This window comes from Dasypus novemcinctus, chromosome 11, assembly GCF_030445035.2.
Source record: "Dasypus novemcinctus isolate mDasNov1 chromosome 11, mDasNov1.1.hap2, whole genome shotgun sequence".
Taxonomy (NCBI): Eukaryota; Metazoa; Chordata; class Mammalia; order Cingulata; family Dasypodidae; genus Dasypus; species Dasypus novemcinctus.
This window is the reverse complement of record NC_080683.1, coordinates 51,489,094-51,513,257: the sequence shown is the minus strand read 5'-3', so window position 1 is coordinate 51,513,257 and position 24,164 is coordinate 51,489,094.

The window sequence follows — 24,164 nt, the reverse complement described above, 5'->3', positions numbered from 1 at the left end:
AATTTTTTTTCTCTGGATTTAATAATTTCCTTTCCATTTGTGTTACTTTTCAATGTATCCCTTTAATTTTTAAGGGCCCTATCTTAAAATTGATGCTTATCAATATTAATTACCAAGTATGCAAGCTTTTAAAATATTCTAGTAACTTCATGAAATTTTTAGAGAGTTAGCTCCAGAACAATTCCATCTTCCTTTTTCTGCTTGTACTGGTTGTTCACTTGACTTGCTTAACTTTTGTTGCCGTGGATCCAGTAACTGGAAAGTGGGGCAGAATAAGATTTGCCTTTCATCTTCTAGTCCATGTAGCGTTATTCCTCTGCTCTTTTCTCTTTATGTCTATCTCACTCTTCTCTTTCTTCCATAGTCCTGGTTAAGATACCAACAGAGAGATGAGACTGACAACCATCTTTTAGTCTCAAATTTAAATTCCCAGGAGAGAAACTGATTGTCTTAACTTAAACAAGGGCCCAACAATGGCACCATTCCAAGCAATGAAGACAGTGTCTCTGTAGAAACTGATCAACCCAAAGTCAACTAGTATGAACATGGGAGAAGGTTTTTAAAGAGGACATAAATGTTGGGCAGATGCTTTAAATAGTTCCACTACAAGCATGAAAGCAACTATCTTTTTGCTTTATGACATCTAGAACATTTTAGCAACACAAATTTCCTACCATGGATGCCTTATGTCTTTGGGAAATTTTGGTTGAATTTTATGGTGGTTTGAAGCTAGATGCACCCCAGAAAAACATGTTTTTAAATTTACTCCATTCTTGTGTATGTGAATCCATTTTAAGTAGAACATTTTGATGAAGATACTTCAGTTAATGTGTAAACCACCTCAATCAGGATGAATCTTAATTCTTCTACGGGAGACCTTTATTAAGTGGAATGAATTGAGATGAGAGAGAGGGAGAGAGATCAAGTGAGAGTGAGAAACAGAGAGCCCCCCACAGGAAGCAAGAAGCTGAAATAGACCTGGAAGAGCAGGAGGAGACCAGGAGATGCTGTCATGTGCCTTGCCATGTGACCGAGGAACTGAGGCTTACCAGCAGCCAACCCCAGAATGCCACAGTGTGGGAGAAAGCATCATCTTGATGATGCCTTGATTTGAACATTTTCCTGTCCTCAAAACAATGAGTGAATAAATTCCCATGTTTAGCTGAACCATTTCATGGTGTTTGCATGAGCAGCCTAGGAAACCAAAACAAATTTATACATTATTTTCATAATGTAAGAACTGGAAAATCTTAATTTTTTTGAAAAATGACTTTTTTGAGGAAGAACATATTAAAATCAATTTTTTAGAATATGGGTGATCAAGCTAGGTGAAATAGTTTCTGGTTAAACTGAAGTGTGGCAATATAACAATGAGACTGGTTATCTTTGTGTGGTTTGTATAGGACTCTGAAGAGAGTGGGCTGGGTAGATTGGAAAGGAGTAACATGAGAGGCAGAGGAGGTATTACTCACAATTCCCATGACAAAAATAATGAAGAGCTGAAATAAGGCACAGGAGTGGAGAATGGAGAGGAGGGGACTGAAATGTGTGTATTAAAGTATTGAACTGGTAGAAAATGATGTTTATTGGTTTGGAGAGTAAGGAAAATATATAATGTAAGATGTCTTTTTTTTTGACTTGGGTAAGTGAGTAGATGGTGGTACCATTTGCTTAGACTGGTAAGTTGGGTGGGGGGGGGGGAGTTAGTTTTGGGGGAGACAATAAGCTTAGGTTTGGACATGTTAAGTTGTAGATTCCTGAGGAGCATCCAGGTAGAAGAATCAAGTGGGTTGTTAGAGATATGGATTTACAGTTAAGGACAAAATTCTAGCCAGAAATATCAATTTAGAATGGAATTATATGGTTTTTATTCCCAAGAATAGCTTTTAATACAGAGAAAGGTAAGAATATTTGGAATACCTTCTTTTGTAAGGGTCCTTCTTTTCAATAATGGTTATAGATTTTAAAAAATGTTTATTTAAAAATATTTATTGATTCACAGGAAGCTGCAAAAACTCTACAGAGATTCCATTATTCTTGACTCAGTTTCAATGGTTATACGTTACACAGTTAGAGTAACTATCAAAACTAGGAAATTGACAATGGTTACAATGTGTGTATATATAGTTCTATGTCATACTATCACATGTGTAGATAGATTCATACAACCAGCACTACAATCAAGATAAAGAACTAACTATTCCATCACCACCAATGGATATTATACACCTTTAGAATCACATCTACCCTATTCCCCACATCATACCCTAACCCCCGGCGACTGCTAATCTGCTTTCTATCTCTGTATTTTTGTCATATTAAGAATTTTATAAAAATGTAATAAAAATAGTATGTGACATTTTGAGATTGGCTTTTTAAATTCAGCACACTACCCTTGAGATACACCCAAGTTATTGGTGTATTAATCATTCATTTCCTTTTATTAATGAGTAGTATTTCATGTATGTATATACTACAGTTTGTTTAATCATTCACTTGTTGAATGATTATTTCTAATTTTGGCCTATTACAAATAAAGCTACTTTGAACATTCATTTTCAGGTTTTTATGCAAATGTGAATTTTCATTTCTCTGGTATAAAAGTCCTGGAGTACAATTGTTGGGTTATATGGTAATTGTGTGTTTAGTTTTACAAAAAACTGCCAAACTATTTTCCTGAATGTCTGTACCATTTTGTATTCCTACCAACAATGTATGTCTGGTTTGTTTGTATCTGAGTCAGCATTTGGTATTATCACTTAAAAAATTTTTTTTGCTAGTCTAATAGGTATGTAGTAATATCTCATTATGGCCTAAATTTCATTTCCCTAATGTCTAGTGATACTGAAATCTTCTTGTATGTTTATTTTCCATCTGTATGCCTCTGCTGTTAATTGTCTTTTTTTTTTTTTAACATTTATTTTTTATTTATCTCTCTACCCTTCCCTGTCCTCCCCTCCCCACCCCCCCAGTTGTCTGCTTCCTGGGTCCATTTGCTATGTGTTCTTCTGTGACCGCTTCCATCCTTATCAGCGGCACCTGGAATCTATGTTTTCTTTTTGTTGCAACATCTTGCTGTGTCAGCTCTCTGTGTGTGCGGTGCCATTCTTGGGCAGGCTGCACTTTCTTTCGTGCTGGCTGGGTGGCTCTTCTTACGGGCCATACTCCTTACACATCGGGCTCCCCTACGCAGGGGACACCCCTGCGTGGCACGGCACTCCTTGCGCGCATCAGCACTGTGCATGGCCAGCTCCGCACAGGTCGAGGAGGCCTGGGGTTTGAACCACGGACCTCCCATGTGGTAGACAGATACCCTATCCATTGGGCCAAGTCCACGTTCCTGTTAATTGTCTCTTTATGTCCTTTGTCTATTTTTTTCCTAATTGGATAATTCATTTTTTTTACTGTAGATCTTTGAAGTTTTTATATATTCTAGTTAAGGGTCCTTTGTCAGATGTGTAGTTTGCAAGTATTTTCTCCTAGTCTTTAGCTTATTTTTTTCATTCCCTTCATAAGCTCTTTCACAGAGCAAAGGCTTTAATTTTGGTGAAGACCAATTTATCGATTTTTTTAATAGATTATGCTTTTTGTCGTCTTATCTAACTCTTCACCAACACTAGGTCTCAATGACTTTCTTCTGTGTTATCTTCTAAAAGAATTATAACTTTACAATTAAATCAATGAGCCATTTTTTCAAATGTGTTTGCAATTGCTTAAAACATTTTTATGATTTCTACTTTAAAATCCTTGTCAGATAATTCTAGCATTTGTGCCATCTCGGTGTTATCCTCTGTTAATTACCTTTTTTTAATTTAAAGTGAGATTTTCCTGTTCTTGGTATAATGAGTGACTTTTTATTGTATTCTGGACATCCAAGTATTATGTAATGAGACTCTAGATTTTATTTGAATCTTCTCTTTTAGCAGGTCTCCTTTGACTCTGTGCTGATGGAGAAGAGGGACACTGACTCATTACTGCTAGGTGAGGACAGAAACCTAGGTTGCCCACTTGGCCATCTTTGCCAACCTGGGGTGGGAGGAATTCAGGCAGCGCTTCAGGCCTTTGCTGACAGCATCTTGGCTGGGAGGGGAGGAGCCTTGTTACTGCTTTCCACGTGACCTTAACTGACATCATGGAGGGAACCTTATTACTCTCAACCAGTGATGCCAGTTCCTAATCTGGCCTTTTCTGACATTATTCTGGTTGGTGCCTTGTTACCACTGTGTAGGGAGGGAAGTTCCCCAAGTAGTTTTTGCTGATGGAGGGAGGGTGGTATGTAGATGGGGTTTTCCATGGTTGGAAAAGGGTGATCATCATCTAAATGATCTGTTTTGCTCGTCTGGTCCTTTACCTAGAGATCTGGTCTTTTGGGGGAGGAGCATTTTTCTTTTTCTATGCCTTTGGTGTTTCCAGGTTGCTGGCTTCTCTATTATCAAGCCTGAGACGTAGGAAGCAAAAAGAAAATGCAGGAAACACATTGCCCTGTCTTTCCTTGGGCCCTGAGGCGCACAGTCTGCCTGCCATCTCACCACCTTTCAGAATCTCCTTTATCTTCTTTTTCTCCTTCTCCTCATCCTGCTCCTCATCTTCTCCCTCCCCCTGATTTTCTCTCTACCATCCTGTTGTCCTCCTCCTTTTATGTAGTGTCCAAGGTTTTTAGCTGTACTTGGTAGGGGGAATAGGGAGAAGTGCATCTATTACATTTTGTCCTAGGATTTTTTTTTCCAGATGAACCTAGGGACGACTTTATAAAAAGGAAAAGTTCTTTGGGCAGTCAGGCAAAAAGAGCAAATGAATATAGGGAAATTAGCGTAGCTGTCGCCAGACTCGTGACTGCAGTACCTCTGCCGGTGGAAAAGGAGTGGAAAACGAGGCGGCGAGCCGAGCATTTCCTCGTCAGCGCCGGCCTCCAGACGCAGAGGGCGCAAACGCATCAGCCGGCACGGCCTCTGGCAGGGCCTCTGGTGGCCCCCAGCCAGCGCATGGTTCAGGACTCGCAGGGCGGGCCAGTGGGGGCGTGTTCAGAAGCGCCCCCCCCCCCACCCCCCATGGGTATTTTCAGGAGTCGCGGTCGGTGGTGGCGAAGTCAGATGGCTGCCCTGAGAACGCTTTGAGGAGTGAGTACAGGGTATTCAGGTTGTCACCCTGCGTCCTCGGTGGGACCACGGGAACGAGCATCTCCAGCGCCAGTTTGCCCTTGAAATACTCTTTCCCACTGGAGGAAGCCAGTCCTTCTTGGTGACATGGCGTGTTGTGGGTCTGGAACAGGAAGAGCAGAAGGCGAACCTGGAGTGGGGAGACCACAGGGCCATGCCAGGAGGCCCCGCTGGCCAAAGGGAGGAGATCAGAACCAACAGAGAAGTTCCTGATGACGTCAAGAAAGGCAGTGGGGGTGTGGTGGAGCGCAGTGGTGGAGCACCTGCTTCCCGTATAGGAGGTCACGGGTTCATCCCTGGTACCTCTGAGTTGTAGATGACAGGAAGTGTCTTCGGAAAATATCCCATCTAATAACTGAAAAAGAAGCAGCAGAACCGTGCCGTTTTCACTCCTTGATGGATTAATGTGTCCAAGCATCAGTGGCGGCTGGCATCACAATGAAGAGGGACAAACCAGCAGCGTACTCCACCGGAGAACAGGATCCCGCCGGCAGAACCGCTGTAGGCGCGGACCTGAGGCCAGCCAGGCTTCCGGATGTCCAGCTGCGCGATTGACACAGGTTCAGAGCAGGAGAGCGCCTCTGTACGGCTCTAGTTATAGATTTTTTATGCCTTAACTTATTCCCAAGTCAACAATAAATTTTTGAATAAGTGTTTTGTTAGTAACCGCGGATATGACATTTCATAGAAGCTCTTAAATCTTTTCAGATGTAATACAGATTTTAGAATTTTTAAAAAATCGGGTGTTAAATTATGAATTCTGAAACAAAAATTATAACCAAAACACAGCAAAGGGAAAGAATGATCTAATGATTGTTTTTCATAACTTTAAAGTTTTATATAAAATCAATAAAAGCCTTTCAAATTAGCAGTCCTTATAGCTGAATTAAAATGTGCTTTCTTTCTAATTATGTAATATATGGTGAGGTGGGGGTCCATGGTTATTATTTCCTTATAATTACAACCATCTCTGTGGCATATGTATTGGAATGATCCCTTGAGGAGCATGGCAGGAGTAGACCTTGTGTCTGAGACTAGATATTCAGAGATGTGGCACTATCAATTGGTGGTAAAAATAAAATCTGGCCATGTTCTTAATTCACAGTCATGCCATGAGTTAACACTATACCCCAGTCTCTTTCCACAGCTTTTTTTTTTTTTCTGATTAAATCTCAATGGATTTAACAAATGTCTATTGTACACTTAGGTGCTGGAATTACAGAGATAATCAGAAATGGATCTTTCCTTAAAATAACTTAGGCATTGCTTACTTTTTTTCTAAGCTGGTTCTTGATGATTATTTTAAATAAATTTTACCTGAAATGAAAGTTAAATGGTAGTGGTGGTGTTTGGGGCTATGGGGCACTGAGAGACAGCTGTGTGATTTGCTTTTCCTGATGATGTCATAATAATTCTATAATCTGATACTTTTTTGCTTCCAGTAGTAAAAATGGCCATAAATTTATCTGAGGCATCTTACTTTAAGAACAATGCTGATAATCATAGTTACAATATCTTTCAGCTTTAGAGTGCTTGATTAAATGAGATCATTAGAATAAGATTGTTAGAAAAGCAAGAATAATACCTTTTCTTTAAAGTCTTAAAGTCTACAAAGCACATGGGTTGGTAACAGAATCCTTAACACAAATCTGTGAGCAGAATTTTATCCTAATTTTACAGATGAGAAATCTAAAGCTCAGAGAGATTAAATGACTTGTGTGTCTCATGGCAACTCAAACCTCCATGTAAAATAATGATTTCCACTGATGTATTTAAATCAATATTTAGTTCAGTACAGCACAATTCCAGGCAAAGGAAGCATCTGATAAGGACTTTGAAATTCATTATAATAGATTTAATTCATCAGGTGATGCCGTGAAAGTTTAGTTTCTATTGCATTTTTCACTGCTTTTAGCAAAAGGAATAGATGAGGTGCCTTTGTCAGGACCATACACTTTTTTTTTTTAAACCAATTTATTAATTCCCCCCCTTCCCCTTCTCCTGCCATGCTGTTTTTGCTGTCTGTGTCGTTTTATTTTCTCATTTTCTCTCCTCTAGGATTCACTGGGATTCAATCCTGGAGACACCTGATGTGGAGAGAGGTTCCCTGTCAATTGCACCACCTCAGTTCCTGGTTTCTGCTGTGCTTCACATTGACTGTCTTCTTGTTTCTCTTTTGATGTGTCATCATCTTTCTGTGTGACTCACTTGAAAAATGGGTACTGGCTCACCACGTGGGCACTGGCTTGCCTCATGGGCACTTGCTTGCCATGTGGATACACTTTCTTTTCTTCTTTTTCACCCATATGGTAGGTGGAAACTCTATCTCTTGAGCCACATCTGCTTCCCTGGACCATACACTTTTTCTTTTTTTTTTTTTTAAGTGTTACATTCAAAAAATATAAGAGGTCCCCATATACCCCCCACTCCCCTCATCCCACTCCTCCCACATCAACAACCTTTTTCATCATCGTGGCACATTCATTGCATTTGGTGAATACATTTTGGAACACTACTGCCCCACATGGACAATGGTTTACATTGTAACTTACACTCTCCCCCAGTTCGCCCAGTGGGCCTTGGCAGGACATACAGTGTCCAGCATTTGTCCCTGCAGAATCACCCAGGACAAATCCAAGTCCTGAAAATGCCCCTACGTCATATCTCTGCTTTCCTCTCCCTACCCTCAGCAGTTACCATGGCCACTTTCTCCACATCAATGCTACAGTTTCTTCCATTACTAATCACAATAGTTCCAAGTAGAGTATCAGTAAATCCACTCTAATCCATACTCTATTCCTCCATCCTTTGGACCCTGGGATGGTGATGTCCACTCCACCTCTATATCAAAGGGGGCTTAGATTCCATATGGATGATGGATGCGATTCTTCTACAGTGGACCATACACTTTTAATCTGTCAGAAAAATTACCTGAACCTTGGAAACAGCAAAAGAGACTACTGGGTGTTTTTCCACTTGTTGCTTAATTTTAGATATAACATAGCAATTTGACATTTTTATAGAAGCAGAAATTTACGTAGGTTTGTGAGATGCAAATAATTTCTATCTAGTGGAAAAGTATCTCAAAAGTAATGATTTCTGGCCCTGTAGAATATCACATATAATCTAGAAATCTCATCGTAACACTCCTTTATTAATTTGTCTATAAATACTGAGCTCTTGGAATGCACTTTGAACGTGTTTAACATCTTATTGGTTTACTCATTAAATAGTTAAAATTTTTGACCAATAATTATTTTATGTTTTCATGAGTCATAAATATACCTTTTTATTACTCTAATAGGCTGTGCTTTTATTTCATTGCCATTAGTTTTAGGTCTCTGAACAGTAAGTTTCTTGAAGGCATGGTTTATTCCTTTGCTCAACAGTCTGCAATTTGTGTTTCACATTTTCTGATTCTTTTATCAGTGAACACCTAAGTACCATCATGTTTCTCAATGACTTATCCCATCGCTTTCCACTCTGAAAACCTAAACTTTCTCAGCATCTGCCCTCTAGACTCTCAGCACCATCTGCTGCTGAAGAAAAGAACTTATTTGGCATGCTAAATGAGTTAATAAAGAAAAAAAAAACCACTATTTTTTCCCCAAAAAATAGTCCCCAATGCTTTCCTTGAAGGCATTCAACAAAACTTAGGGATGATCTGTATTAAAAAAAATAAAATAAAATCCTCCCATGCTCTTTGGACAGAACAAACACAAAATAGGCCTTTAAAAATTGTATAATTGCTCATTAGTTTATTCAGCCGTGATAAAAGGTCAACAATGTTTGGATATAGTAGCATGCAACAAAATATTGCTATTTAAGTAGTAGCACATAGCAATTTCTGTACTGGATACTTGCCCCAACATTAGACTTGGGGTGTGTGAGAGCTTCTTTGGGAAGATACACTAATTAACCTTATGGTTATTTAGTGGTGAGGTTGAGATCCTAGTCTGGGTGGAAGAGGTTGATACTCTGCTTAACAAAGCAGAAAGATTATATCCAGTCTTTACTTGAATGCAAAGATTGCTGGAAGTTGTCTGAATTTTGGCTGCATTTGTGGGGAGGACTTGGGAGGAAGGAGCCTGGGATTAGAATGTGGAACCTGGAGAGAGAGCTCATGGGAGAGGGAACTCAGACCAAGGAGGACTAGGCCCCAGTAGGTGATAGGGATGCTGAGGCTAAGGCAGGAGAACTCCAATAGGAGGCCTATGAGAGGGGAGGCCTTCCAGGCATTGGTAGCAGTGATGTCCTATCTATTTAAGCATATTTCTTGTTCTACCTTGGAACTCTCCTCTGTTACCTACCGCTAGATCTTTATCCCCTAGATCTTTACCAAGTGTGGATAATTATTATTTCCTGGCTATCACTGGCCTGTGAGGGATCTGGGTTGGTTTAGGTCCACCTTGGTAGAGGTACTGGCTGTACTTCTTTGTCTTGCCTCCCCTGCAGTGTACCCCTGCCCCCCACTGCTCCAGGCTGTGGCATGTTGACAGCAGCATTACTATTTTCACAAAATTTTCTTATATATAACATATATACAGAAAATTTACCAGTGTGTATTTTTATGAATTTTCACAAAGTAGCACACCCATGTAACCAGCACCAGATCCAGGCACAGAATGTACACATAATGGAAGATTATTCAGTCTTCAGAAGGAATGCAACAAGGAAAGACCTTGAAAATATTATGCTGAGTAAAATAAGCAAGATGCATGAAGACAAATATTAAAAAAATGACCAATTTGCAGAGAACGAAAATAATTTAGTTGTTACCACGAGATGGGGAGAGAAGGAAAGGGGAAATTTTAGCTTGGCGGATATAGAGTGTTTGTAAATAATAATAACAACAACAACATTATCATCCCCTCTGAAGACCTCTCTTGTCCCCTTCCAGTCATTACATATTCTTGAGAGTATTTACAATAAAAGAGGGCATTTACACTTAAAAATGGGAGGAGGTAGAATTCTTGCCTTCTTAAAAACATTTCTAAAGCAAATAAAAACCTACATTTACAAAATAGTTGATAAAAATATTCCTCTGGTTTGTACAAGAAGGGGGATACAGGGACCATTGATGAGAAATGTTATAACAAGATAATCAGTGTTGGCTTTCTCTTCTGCTTCATCAGATGGATGGACTCTCCTTGTTATAGTTTCTGTTTTCTGCATGTAACACTTCTTTAGTTTCTTGGTTAGCCACTTTGGCCTGTTTTCCCTTTATTCCCCTTTTCCCTTATGTTTGCACGCATTGGCCTGAAGGTATATCCTTTTGTGACTTCATTTCCACTTTTGTTGCTGACAGCCTTGCCAAGCTCTTCTTGGGTTCTTCCTGAACTAGCCCTTTAGCTGAACTGAACTTCATTTTGGGCATCTAGATTAGTCTTGCCTGTTTTTGTAGAAATGTACAATATGTGTGCTCTAGCTTCTTTTGTCCAACCTGATGTTTTTGAGAATTATCTGTGTTGTGTATAGTCACAGATTTTTGTGCTCATGGCTATATGGTATTTCATGTTGTGACTATACTCCTATCTTATCAGTTTGACTGCAGACAGACATTTAGGTGCAGCAGCATTATTGTCAGGAAGCTTGATTAAGTTAGTTCGGATACCAACAATTTTGTGTGAAGTGATGAACTCTGAGTATCCTCAGGTATACTGGTGTAGGAGACTGGACTTTTGGAAGTACACCAGTATTAGGACAATCCAGACATAAAGAAATATGAGCCAGACGGTCTGGAGAACCTGGAGACATACTAGTTGCAATAATTTGCTATTCTGAAATCCATACTGAGGAGAGACCTAAGAAAACTCTATTAATAGATTTTCTCTGTTTCTAAAAAAGTAAATAGGCAAACTACAAATCATAATCTAAAGAGGCTTTGTTGCTTTATTGTCATTTGGGACCCAGAATTTTCCATGAGTTGGACAAAAATAAATTCTTTTTGAAAAATAATTAAATAAGCCATCTGCCAAGTCTGGTGATGGAGATCAAGAGATCTAAGGCAATGATGGCTCAGAGTTAAAATAACTTCATAAATCTCTTTATTAGTGTGGTTATAAAATCATCAAAAGTCTGAAGGAATCAATGTTTCAGTTTTACTATACTCTGTTTTGTTGGGGATATTGTAATTTACAATGGTAACTGTAAATTAGGAAGTTGCAAAGGACTTGGAAGTCCTCTCATATGTAAAGGGGCTAAGTCACCTTCCTTGGAAATACTGAAAAAGAAGAAAAGCTAGAAAGGATAATTCAATTTTTATCAATCATGTTTCTTATAGATAACTCATTGCTGTATTTTCTGAGGGATACCTTGTACTGACCTAGGGCTGCCTGAGTTCATGAACCAGTTCCGACCATGGTAGGCAGTGTAGCCATAGTCTCAGACTCTACCATCTTGTAGGACCTGGAAGGAAAAATCTTATAGCCTGATGGGCAGATTTTCACTGCCTAGGCATAATCCTGGTGACCTCGGTAGCCTTTGAGTTTGATATTCCCAACCATTTGCGTCTTTCTTTCTCGTTGACATAGTCTTTATATAATTGGGTTTCTGCCTCTTTTTCCTTGTCTAACACTCTAGTTCAACATTAAGACAGAATCCTTGTCTGACAATTTGGTGGTCTGCCTAATTCTTTCCTGTATCCTTTCCTAAGGGCTTTGTTTTGTTTCTTTTAACCTCACACATCATACTGAGAAGGGCGAATTGCCTGGACTCCTGGAGCTACAATCTACCTGATTCATAATATTGCAGGGCCGGAAAAAGAGAAGGGTGAGTGAAATACTCACCTTAGATGCAAAAGTTAAGGGAACATCAAAAAACTCTGTCACAAATATAAATATATTTTTTAAGTTCTTTTTTAATTTTAATTTTATTTTTTTAAAGAAGCTTAGATTACATAAATGTTACACTCAAAATAACAGGGGATTCCCATACGCCCCATTCCCTAGCCCTCCCACATTTTCCCACATCAACAACATCCTTCATTAGTGTGGTACATTCATTATAATTGATAAACACATCTTGGAGCTTTGCCACTAAATAATAACATGTCTCATCTATGGTCCCTATTTACATTGTAGTTTACACTCTCTCCTGTACCTTCTTGGAAGTTAGTACTAGATATACAATGGTTTGTGTCTGTCATTGCAATATCATTCAGGAAAATTCCCAAGTACTGAAAATGCTCCCAAATTACACGTATTTTTCCCTCTCCCTCCCCTTAGAACCTCCAGTGGCCACTGCCTTCACATCCATGATAAAAATTCTTCCATTGCCAGGATCAATGGTCCACTGGGTGGACTGGGGAAGAGTGTAAACTATAATGTGGACTACTGTCCATGTGGTGCAGCAGTGCTCAGAGATGTATTCACCAAGTGCAGTGAATGTCCCATGATGATGGAGGAGGTTGTTGATGTGGGAGGAGTTGGGTAAGGGCTGTGGGGGGTATATTGGGACCTCATATTTTTTAATGTAACCTTAAAATAAATAAAGACAAAAAAGTCTACAGTAGAACAACTATAAGTCTACTCTAGTCCATTGTCCATTCCCCAATCCTGAGGATTCTGTGATGATAATGTCCACTCCTCCTCTAATTGAGAGAGGCCTTAGATCTCATCAGGCAGATGGATGGGACTTCTTACTTGCAGTTACTGACTCTCTCTGATCCTTGAGATAATCGTTGTCAGTCATCATCTCCTTATTTGTCTTGGGTGAGTCCTATGAACTGGACAGTAGGTGTTGCAAGTCTGTCGGGATTTAGGGCCCAACTGGCACATGGACAGCCCAAAGATTTGTCTCTTGGATGTACAACTATCAACTATAGTACTAACTATTGGTTCAAATAGAGGGACAGCAGAGCAATATGTAGGGAAAACACACTGAGTCCAACTGTGTCACACTGGGGAGTGTAAATTCCAAAGTAGGGCCCACTGGCAGGGTGCCAAACTCCTGAGCTGTCTGCCCTGCCTGTAGTGTCTGGATGCAAAATGAATATTTTAATGCAATATTTAAAAGATAAAAATTATACAAGCAATCTGTAGTGGACAAAATGACAAAACTTTAAACAAAGACATAATTAATATTACTGATTTTTTGTTTCCTCAAACGCCAGTGCAGCTGGCTTGACTCTATTTATAGTGTCTGGATTTCCCTTCCTACAAGGTTTCATCTGCCAGATTGGACTCTGCCAGCTTGGAGACAATAAATATTCTCCTAAAGAGTCCTTTTAGGTAATTCATTTCTAACTTAACAAATACTAGCTAAGCATCTAATATGTGGAAGTGTGGCACTATGTTATATAAAGGGCTGAAAAAAATATGTAAGCCTTGAGCCCTGATAGTGCTTTTAGTCTAGCAGGGGAGATAAGACATATGCACAAGGTAGGAAGTCTTACATGTCATATGAAAAGTACAGAAGCAACACTATACAGTTAAGAGGGTGGAGAACACATTCTGAGCCGAGGCAATCAGAGAAAACTCTCTGGAAAAGGTATCATTTCATTGAGACTCTAAATATCTGGAAGGGGAGAGGGTGAGGTATATGGGAATCTCCCTATATTTTCAATGTATCATTTATAGAATCTAGAGTTTCTTTTAAAATAAAATTAAAAAAGAGATTTTAAAAACAAACAAAAAAGATCTGGTAAAATTTGGACATGCGGAGCTAAGAACAGCAGGTATTTCTGCTGGAGAGAAGGCAAAGCTCTAGGAAAATGAGATTTGTTTAGAAGGGGCAAGAAGCTTGATTTGGTTGGAGAGATGAGCTTCTAAATGGAGGTAGGTAATTGGAGGTAAAGCTCAGGAGGTTAATTGATACAGGGTTGTTGAGGACCTTGAATGCCTTTAGCTTTAGAATTCCACATGCATATTTTTTTCACATGCCTATTTCTGAAGACACTTGTTACCTCTTGAAAGAACACTTTGTTCTTTTATACTTACAGAGACTAATGAGCTTATCTACTACAAGACAAATGGTAAATACAAATTATTTTTATAAAGATCAATTAGGTCCACATATTATATCAATGTCTTAACCATCCAAATAACTATTAGAAGTAAGATTAGTACTAAGCAAGATGATAAAACCCAGTGTTAGAGTGAAGTCCCTATGGGACCCCTCTGGTGGTTCAGCAAACAGCTATGGGTGACAGTTTGCCGCTATTTGGAGTCAAAGAAGTAAAGGCAGAACATTTTAACCCCCCAATATTTTCAGTGTAAAAATTAGATTTCCTTATTCCATTCTTTATTAGTACTTTTATTCCTTTAGCTCTATAGCTATTTGTTTTAATACTGGCTAATAGATTATGACTAGAGCCAGGGACTGTCAACCTCTAATTATAAAAGCAAGCATAGTGAAAAGCTTTTTATTTTTTCTGATACAAAGTTTATTTTTTTGAATGCTTTATTTTAAACAGTATAGCAATTAGAATCTCCTGTGAAAAAACTGAAGGCTGAGAATATTCTTTAAAACATACTATTGAAAATAAATCCAGACCCAGTTTTAGAAAAGGAGAAATGTTCTTAGATTTAAACTTGTGTTGTACCCTATAATTGTCGTGTTCTTTTTCTGGAACCATAAAAATTCTTTCTGTGCTATTCCCTAAAACTTCTTGTAATACTCAGACTCCAAAGGTTTCACACTATCTTCTGGGTAAGGCATTTATAAATATCTAAGCTATACTAGTTAATTTATGTGAAATGCTGTCCAGTCTTGGGTTGGTAGCCCAGGTTTGTGTTTTAATGTTTCTTTTTCTGAGGGAAACATTGTGAGATTCTGCTTCTTAACCCTTTGGTCTAAGACTTATTAATAAAATCTTTGTCTTAAATTTAATGTTATATATTTTTTCCTATTTAGATTCTGACTATTCCAGGTGTCAAGACTATTTAGGGAACAAATAGAGAAAAGAGGAGAATATGAGCTGTGGACCAGGCAGCAATGTGGATTTGCCTTTGCTCCCAACAAGAACCAAAAGGACCTTTGATTGTCCTTGGAGGGACTCAACTCTCCTGACTGCCCTAGGGACAAACTAAATAAACAAAAGGGGATTTTCTGATTCTCATTTGTTACACATCTTAGATGAGTTGAATTTCCCCCAGTCCAATTTTTTTTATAAAGTAGACTTGAGTGTAGGTGCCTTCTCTTAATCTTTATTTCACCTCAGCCAACAAAAACAAACAACTTTAGGGATGCTCACAATGCAGAGTGTATTTCTTCTACCCTGTGTCATCGTAAGACTTCTTTGTATATGTGATTCCTTAGTCATTTCCTTCTCTCCTGCTCTTCTTGGTGCCAAAATCCTTCTATCAGTCCACTGTAGTACCTTTGGGATGGTGTATTAGTTAGCCAAAGGGGTACAGATACAAAATAACAGAAATCTGTTGGCTTTTATAAAGTGTATTTATTTGGGGTAGCAGCTTACACATACCAGACCATGAGCATAAGTTACTTGCCTCACCAAAGTCTATTGCACTTGTTGGAGCGAGATGGCTGCCGATGTCTGCCAGGGCTCAGGCTTTGTAGGTTCCTCCCTTCCAGGGTCTTGTTTCTCTCTGGGTTCAGGGTTCCTCTCTTCCCAGGGCTTGCTTCTTCCTGGGCTCAGGGTTCCTCTCTTCCTGGGGCTTGCTTCTGTTTCCTCTGTGAGCTTATTTCCCAGGGTTCCAGCTTAAGACTTCAGTATCAAACTCCAACATCAAAACTCCAACATCAAAAACCCTCAACTCTGTCCTTTGTCATGTCTTTTATGTGTGAGTCCCTACTTACCAAGGGTGTCCCACCCTAATGAGGTGGCCCAATCAAATCCCTAATAATAACTTAATCATGCCCAGGTACAGACCAGATTACAAACATAATTCAATATCTATTTTTGGAATTCATAACCATATCAAATTCCTACAGATGATTAGCTGCATCCTCTGGGTGTGTCACCAACTTTGAACGCCTGGGCTTTTTTGGCTTTGCCTAAGACTCACCTGTCATAGATGTCATTTCCTGACAGCTTCTCATACCCCAATATTACTTTTGCTAAATTTGGCAGCATTTTCTCATATTGGGGTTGGGGATGGAATTGCATTTCTGTTTCCTGTTCTTATTTGCAAAGATTTTCATGGATAAACTGGTCAATCTTTACTCTGATTAAAAAATTTTTTAAAAATTCTGTTTCCATATATATAACCTAAGATTTCTCCTTTAATCATATTTAAATATGTATTTCAGAGCTGTTAATTGTGTTCACAATATAGTCCTACCATTACCACCATCCATTATCTAAAAATTCCCATCATTCAAATAGGTACCCTGTGTATTTTAAGACTCAACCTCCAATTTCCAATCCCCACTCCCATCCTCTGGTAACCTATATTCTAGATTCTGACTGAAAATTTGCTTATTCTAATTAATTCATATCAGTGAGATCATACACAGTTTGTCCTTTTATGCCTGGTTTATTTCATATCAGTGAGATCATACACTATCCTTTTATGCCTGGTTTATTTCACTGAGCATGATGTCTTAAAGGTTCATCCATGTTGTTGCAGGTATTGGAACTTTAGTCCTTTCTACGGTTGAATAATATTCCATTGTATGTATATAATGCATTTTATCCATTCATTGGTTGATGGAGATGGGTTGCTTCCATCTTTTGGCAATTTTGAATGATGCTGCTATGAAAATCAATGAGCAAATATCTGAGGCTCTGCTTTCGGTTCTTTTGGGTATATGCCTAGTAGCAGGATTGCTAGATTATGGGTAGTTCTCTACTTACTTTTCTGAGGATCTGCCAAACTTTTTTTTCCACAGTGGCTGCACCATTTTACATTGCCACAAGCAACGAATGTTTACTCTGATATTTTAATACTGAAAATCTGTTGGAATTTTATGAGGACAATCAAAGCTTTTGTATTGACTGTACTCAGACTTTGGAATGAGTGGTAAAGGTTAATTTAAGCTCATTTTGATGTTCATAAATTTAACAAATAGAAAAATTAGTTTAGCTGTCCTTCAGCTCGTCCTGGATAGATGTGGCGCAAGAACAGTCTGTTCTTTTCTGGTTTTCATATCTCCTTGTGTTTTCTCAGTTATTCTGGTGTCCTCTGTGTCCTCCATAATATCTTGCTTGCACTGGGCTTTTGTTTTTTTCATTTTAGAGTGCTTACTGTTTGCTCTCAACCCTGAGAGTAAGGTTCTATCAATGATCAAAGTCCATGTTAAAGTAGCCTTCATTTCTTTTTGACATGCTCTGAGAATTTCTGGCAGCCATACTCCCCTATTAACTTAGAAGTAGGTTTTGTGGGTTGGCTGGCCCTTCCGTTCTCTCTGTAACCCAAGTCCTCTTTGTCTTGGTTCTGCTTTACCTCACCAGTGGTTGCATTTTCTATGCTGTACCATGATCTGCATTATATATTCCACAATTAGGTCCTGCAGGGACTGCATCAATGGGAAAATTGTTTAGAACCCCTCCTAGTAGTTATGTAAAGCTGAGTGTGTGACACTGTTTTATACCACCAAGGATATACCCCTAACACCATTGACCCCTTCTGTATATCATGAAGTAGCTCAGATTGGGGTCGAGGGTGTCTTAGTATTTAATCATTTCTCGCTCCATAGATCATATTGCCTCTTTCACATATTTGTTGTACTTTGGCAGAATCATTCTGGTGATAATTCTTAAGACAAGGAAATGACTCTAAAGGTTGGAATTTTAGACTCTTTAAGGGGTTAGCAGAGGAAATATTTTGGAAAGAATGGGAGTTTGTGTCATTGTATTTAATAGGTAGGTAGCCAACCTCATTCATTTGTAAACAGGGAGAACCAAAGCTCAAAGCCTGAGTTTTCCTCCCTTGTATGGGTGGGATGTGGGTGGTTTATAGGGAAGTTCCCATAAGAGAAGGGTGTAAATATAGTACTCCAAGGAAAAGCTATGGAAAAACCCAATGAACTGGTTCATAGTTGCCTGGCAGCATTAATGACACTTCTAGGAAACTCCAGTCCTTGGGCTTTACAACATCTGAAGAGTTACAGTGACATTACTCTGAAAGGTAATTGAAAAATTGCTTTAGAACAAGGTCTTTTAGGTACCTGACACACAATGTAAGTTTAATAAATAGGACATAAAATGTTACCTCTAGGGAAAAATTGCATTTTAGATCTCAATTTTCCCTGCCACAAAACAGAAGGTGAACTAAGGCAAGATAGATAAGGATTTATATGGTTGTCCTAACCAAATATTTATTGTGGTGCTGGAGTGTTATTGGTCGATGTGTTCTGTTTTTGGGAAAATCAAGAGAGGCCTCTGAAAAATTTCAGGCTTTTACTAATATTCTGTTTCAACACTTTTAAAAAACTATATGGATGATTATGGAGAATCAGAAAAAACTGAGATTTAAAATATCATGATAATATGTAAGGATTAGGCTTTAACAGCTTAATACATTAGTAGCACCAAAAGACTTCATAGATAAAGTGATTTCCATGCATGAAACCTGCTCCTTTGTAAAAGGAAGAATGTGTCTGATGAGAAACAGAACTACCTGTTACTTCTGGAAAGGTTTGACCACATAATTTCTGGAGCCCAGTGCAAAATGAAAATATGGAGACTCTTGTTCAAAAATTATTAAGAATTTTGAGATAACTGTAGCAGAGCATTTAAACCAGGTGTGGGGTTCTTCTAAGCTCAGGACCTTGTGTGACTGTTCATGTTTCACACTCATGAAGGCCCTGCTTCTGACTGTGCTTGCACAGAATACCAGGAAGGTGTCTACTTTCCAGATATCTACCTATGTCCCTCTCTGTTCCACCACTGATAGCTATTTTTCTATCTTTGGTTGTTATGCTCTCTGGTAACATATAGTTGTGCTCAAGTTATTAGTCACTGTATACTGTTAGTGAGTATGAGTTTCAGAGATGCTCACAACTAAGAGCACGTTTGATAAATGGTAAGATGAAAATAAATAGGGTGGGAGAAGGACTAAGTTGGGGGCAGAGGCCATAGGAGGCTGGCAGGACATGGCATGAGGAACCTGAGCGCCTGTGAGGGTGAGGTGTCCTAGTGAGACCATGTTTTGCATGGGTCTTATGTTAGAGTGGACCACTTCAGATTGAGAAGATGTTAGTGGACTAAGCTTCTAATCTATGTGAATTTAGCATATATGTATGTGTGTGCTGGGGAGTTGTGAGCTAGAGAAATTAATGATGAAAGGAACACCTCCTCCAGTGTGTGTGTGCTATGTTCTTTTATTCCTCAGTAGTTCTTGTGGCAGTTTACTCACTTTCATGCCTAGCAACTCCAAAGATGTTCCCAAGAAAAGATTTCACGCTACCTTACAGTATACCTGCTCATTACCTCAAAGCAAATGTGGCATGAAAACAAAAAGGATCTCAACTTTTATAATGTAATGTTAACTACCCATTTATCTGTGTGGTACACAAATAATGTCGATTTTTTCTATTAATAACATTGGGGAATGGTGTATCAGTTATCTATTATTATAATCCTCCAAACAAACAACAAAAAATCAGTAGGATACAGCAATAAGCATTTATATAGCTCATACATCTGTGATGTTGTCTTGATCTAGTCTGTGTTTTGCAGGGTTTACTCATATGTCTGTATTCAGTTAGGTAGGTAGGCAACTCTGTTGTTCTTGATTGGTCTTGTTCCCATGACTGTGGGTCAGCAGGCTGTTGGTTGATCTAGACAACCTTATCACATTGGCTGTGTCAAGCAAGTTGCAAGAACAGCCCAGATCCAAGGGTGGAGAAATAGACTCTACCTTTTTAGGGAGTGGAACTACAATGTCCCATGGCAAAGGAAGGGGTGAAGAATTGGGGTCATTCATATAATCAGTTTACCACAGTTGGTAATTTGGGCACTTACCAGTGATTCTAATAATCTATCAAAAGTTCTAAGACTATTGATATTTAGATTAAAAGGACATGCTAAGTGTTAGTTTCTCTAGATTTTCTAAGCTTTGTCATTGAAGCACCAGCAAAATCTTACACCTATGTACCAATTTTTAGTTTATTGTCCATCATTCTCCAATCCATTGTACTGTGCACTGCTTTGTGATTCTGGAGCTGGATCCTGTAAATATTTCACCTTTACCAGCTGACTTGATGCTAAGCTTTTTCAATAAAGGCACTGGAGGGGGAGTGCAAGATAATAACGGAAAGAAGGCACTTTGTTTTCTAGGTTTTGGTCCTCCTTTCTTTAATTCACTGTGGGAATTAGTGGATCAATATGTGATGGCCCAGTGGCACTCCCCTCAGTAGCCCTTGGGGGCCAATTCTAGCTGCATCCACAGGTCACATTTTTCCCAACCAGGAGCTTATTCAGCCTTACCTCTGGCCACATCCTCAAGCATCTATCTCCCAACCCGGCTGGAACGCTTTGACAGACCAGATTTGGTTCCTATTCTCTGGCAAGTTTCTTCCTCACCAGCACTATTCTTGAGGTAACCCTGCCCTCTTCAAAGTCCATAGTTCTTCACTGACCACTCTCTCTCAGCCTAGTAGTTGCTTTCCTGAGAGCAGGGGTTAACAAACTATAGTCTCTGGGCAAAATACGTTTTATTCTTACCATAGCAGCTAAAAATTGAGAATTATGCTAATTCCAATAATGGATAGGGTATGGGGAAGCAAGTATTCTAATGTACTGCTGGAGAAAGTATACTGACTTTTGGGAGGTTAATTGAAGTTCTGCTTATAATAGCAAAAATTGGTAAAGTTTTAGATGTCCAACAGATATGCTGAATGAGTTGTAGCATATCCATGAATTGGACATCTCTATACCATATTGGATAATTATATTTATTGACATGGAAAAAAGGCAATGATGTATATTAATTCTTGTGCTTAAAACATGTTGGGGGTGGTTTAAAAGGAAGAATAATCAGGATTGGGGAGATTTTATTGTTTTCCCCTCTTTGTTCTTCAGTTCTGCAGGTTTATTTTTTTTTTAAGATTTATTTTATTTATTCCCCTCCCCCCCCCCCATTAGTGCTTGCTCTTTGCTCTCTGTGTGCATTTGCTGTGTGCTCTCTGTGTCTGTTCATCTTCTCTTTAGAAAGCATTGAGAACCGAACTGGGGCCTCTCATGTAAGAGAGTGGTGCTTAATCACTTGAGCCATTTCTGCTCCTGGCTTTTTGGCTCTCTTTTTGTGTTTCCTCTTTGTGTGTCCTTATTGTGTCATCTTGTTGTATCAGCTCTCTGTGCCAGATTGTTGTGACAGCCCACTGTCTCACTTGTCCTCTTTAGGAGGCACTGAATTGAACCTGGGACTTCCCATGTGGTAGGTGGGAGCCCAATTGCTTGAGCCACATGCGCTTCCCAGTTCTTCAGGTGTAGACATTTTTTTCTGCTCCACATCATTTAGTAGTATTAAGTGATGTTAAAGCCCTCTATCACTGGAGCATGCAGTGAAAACCTACCTTTCATTATTGTTTAAGAAGCCTTTTAAAAAATCATCTCAAAGTCAACCTGTAGACTCTATTTAATATTTAATATGTATTTACTTCTGATATATGATCCTGACCATGGAGAAGAATCCAAGCTATACCTGTCATGTTGAGGTATTAGTAAAGCCTGATTTTAGTGTTTTGGGGAAGATGCTGAAAATCGCTAAATGTTAAGACCGCATAAGGAGAACATGAAAGCATTAAACACAAGCATCTCCAAATTGGGGATGAAATTTCCTAACTCCTTTTATTTCTTCTGATGTAGATCTCACCCTTTTCTCATGTAATATGAAATATAACATTGCAGGGATGAAGGTGGGAATGGGCAGGACTTGGGAAGATTGGGAAATATTTTCTTGTGGGAAGTGGCTTTTTCAGATATATGTATGCTATGACAAAAAAACCCAACTTTCCTTTGAGATTGGCTTGTTGGCATCATTGCCTGCCTTCTCTTTTACATCAGGAAGATAATTACATTTCCTAGTTTTCATTACCTCAGAGACCACAGGGCTATACCTTTTAAGATGAGATCTAGTGGGAGTGATGTATATAATATCTAAAGAAGGCTGGAAAGAATGTTAGAATTTTTTTCTTTGTGTTTTAAATTTTTTTCTATAATAAATGGATAATATCTGAGAATTAGTGATAATAGAAGTAATAAAAAAGGTATTTGGGGAGAAGGGCAAGATGGTAGCAGAGTAGGGAGTTCCAGGTGTCAGGTCATCCTACAGTGCAGTTAGAAATCAGTAAGAAGCTATCTAAATCACCTGTCTGGGGGGAGGGGCTCAGGAGACCAGAAGTGTATACCGCAACATCTTTGGAAGAATGGAAGAAGGTGACTGCCCATCTGTGGTGAAGATTCTTGAGGAGAGCATTCCATGCTGAGGAGGCCTGTGCCCATTCCCTGTTGGTGGGGCAGGATGCCTCAGGAGCTATTATTCTCTGACTGGAGTTGGAGGCTCCATTTCTCAAAAACAAGGGAGGAAGAAATGGTTGGGGACTGACTCCAGCTCTTGATTAAGTTGATTAGTTGATTCTGCTGGCTAAAGTCCAAACTTAAGTATAACTAAACTTTGTTTTTTAATTTTAATTTAATTCAATCTTTTATTTTTAAAGAAGCTTTAGGTTACATAAATGTTACATTGAAAATACAGGGGATTCCCATATACCACATCCCCCTACAACATTTTTCCCCATTAACACCATCTTTCATTAGTGTGGTATTTTTGTTTCAGTTGATGAAAACATATTGAAGCATTGCTACTAACCATGGCCTATAGTTTACATTGTGGTTTACACTTTGCACCATACAATTTTATAGGTTTTGACAAAATGTATAATGGACTGTATCTGTCTTTGCAATGTCATGTAGAACAATTCCAATGTCTCAAAAATGCCCCATGTTACACTTATTCTTCCATCTCCTTTCCCTCATTACCTCTGGTGACCACTGCCTTTGTGTCAATGTTACAAGTTCTTACATTATAGAATAGTAATAAGTCTACTTTAGTCCATAGCATAGGCATTCCCCACTTATGTTTGTTCATTCCTCAGTATTGAGGATTTTGGGATGGTGATGCCCACTCTGCTTCTGAATGAGAGGGGGCTTAGATCCCATGGAGCAGATGGGTGGAAATGTCTTGCTCACAGTTGTAGATACTCTGCTTTTTTGGGATGGGCATTGTCCATCATTATCCTTTTGTTTGGTGCCTTGGGTGAGTCTGATGTACTGGAGAATAGGTGTTGTCTCAAGTTTGCTGAGATTCAGGGCTCAACTGGCATATGAACAGACAGAAGATTTAAGTCTCTGGGATACATACTTAATGGGTTTAGTGCTATTTATAGGTTCAAATAAAAGGGATATAAGAGCCATGTGTAGGAAAATTACAAATGGGTCCAACACTGATACATTGGGGGGATAGGTTATCATATATTCAAATGTAAGGGCCTGTAACAGGGTGCCGAATTCCTGGGGTTGTCTGCTCTGCCTATAGTGTCTAGCTGTCTCTAGAGCCCTCAGAAGCTACCCTTTTTGAGGCATTGTTTACTGTGGCAATCAGTATGATCCTCCTGAGATGTGCATGAGTGTAACTTCTAGGATGACCTCCAGACTTACTTTGAAATCTCTTAGCCATAAAAACTCATTTATATTTAATATTTCTCCCTTTTGTTCAAGGTCTTTTTCCAGATGTATCATTAGTTGGCACTTGGTAATAATCCCTCAGTGCTAGAGAGGCTTATCTCCCATAGTCATGTCCCACAGGGGTGGGGGTGGTGAGAAAGTAGTGTGTTTATATGCTGTTTGGCTTAGAGAGAGACCACATTTGAGCAACAAGGAGGCTTTCAGGAGGTAACTCTTAGGCAATATATAATACAAGGCTGAGTTTCAATTTCACAAGAACGAGGTTCATATCAATATCAAGAGCCTGACGTATTGGTCTGTCCTGCTTCACTAGGCTCTCCCCATGTACTCTAGGGATTGTTGCCACTCTATTATAGAATGTAGCCAGACTCCACAGGATGGGAATTCAATTTTCTTTTGGTTATTGTGTGGGT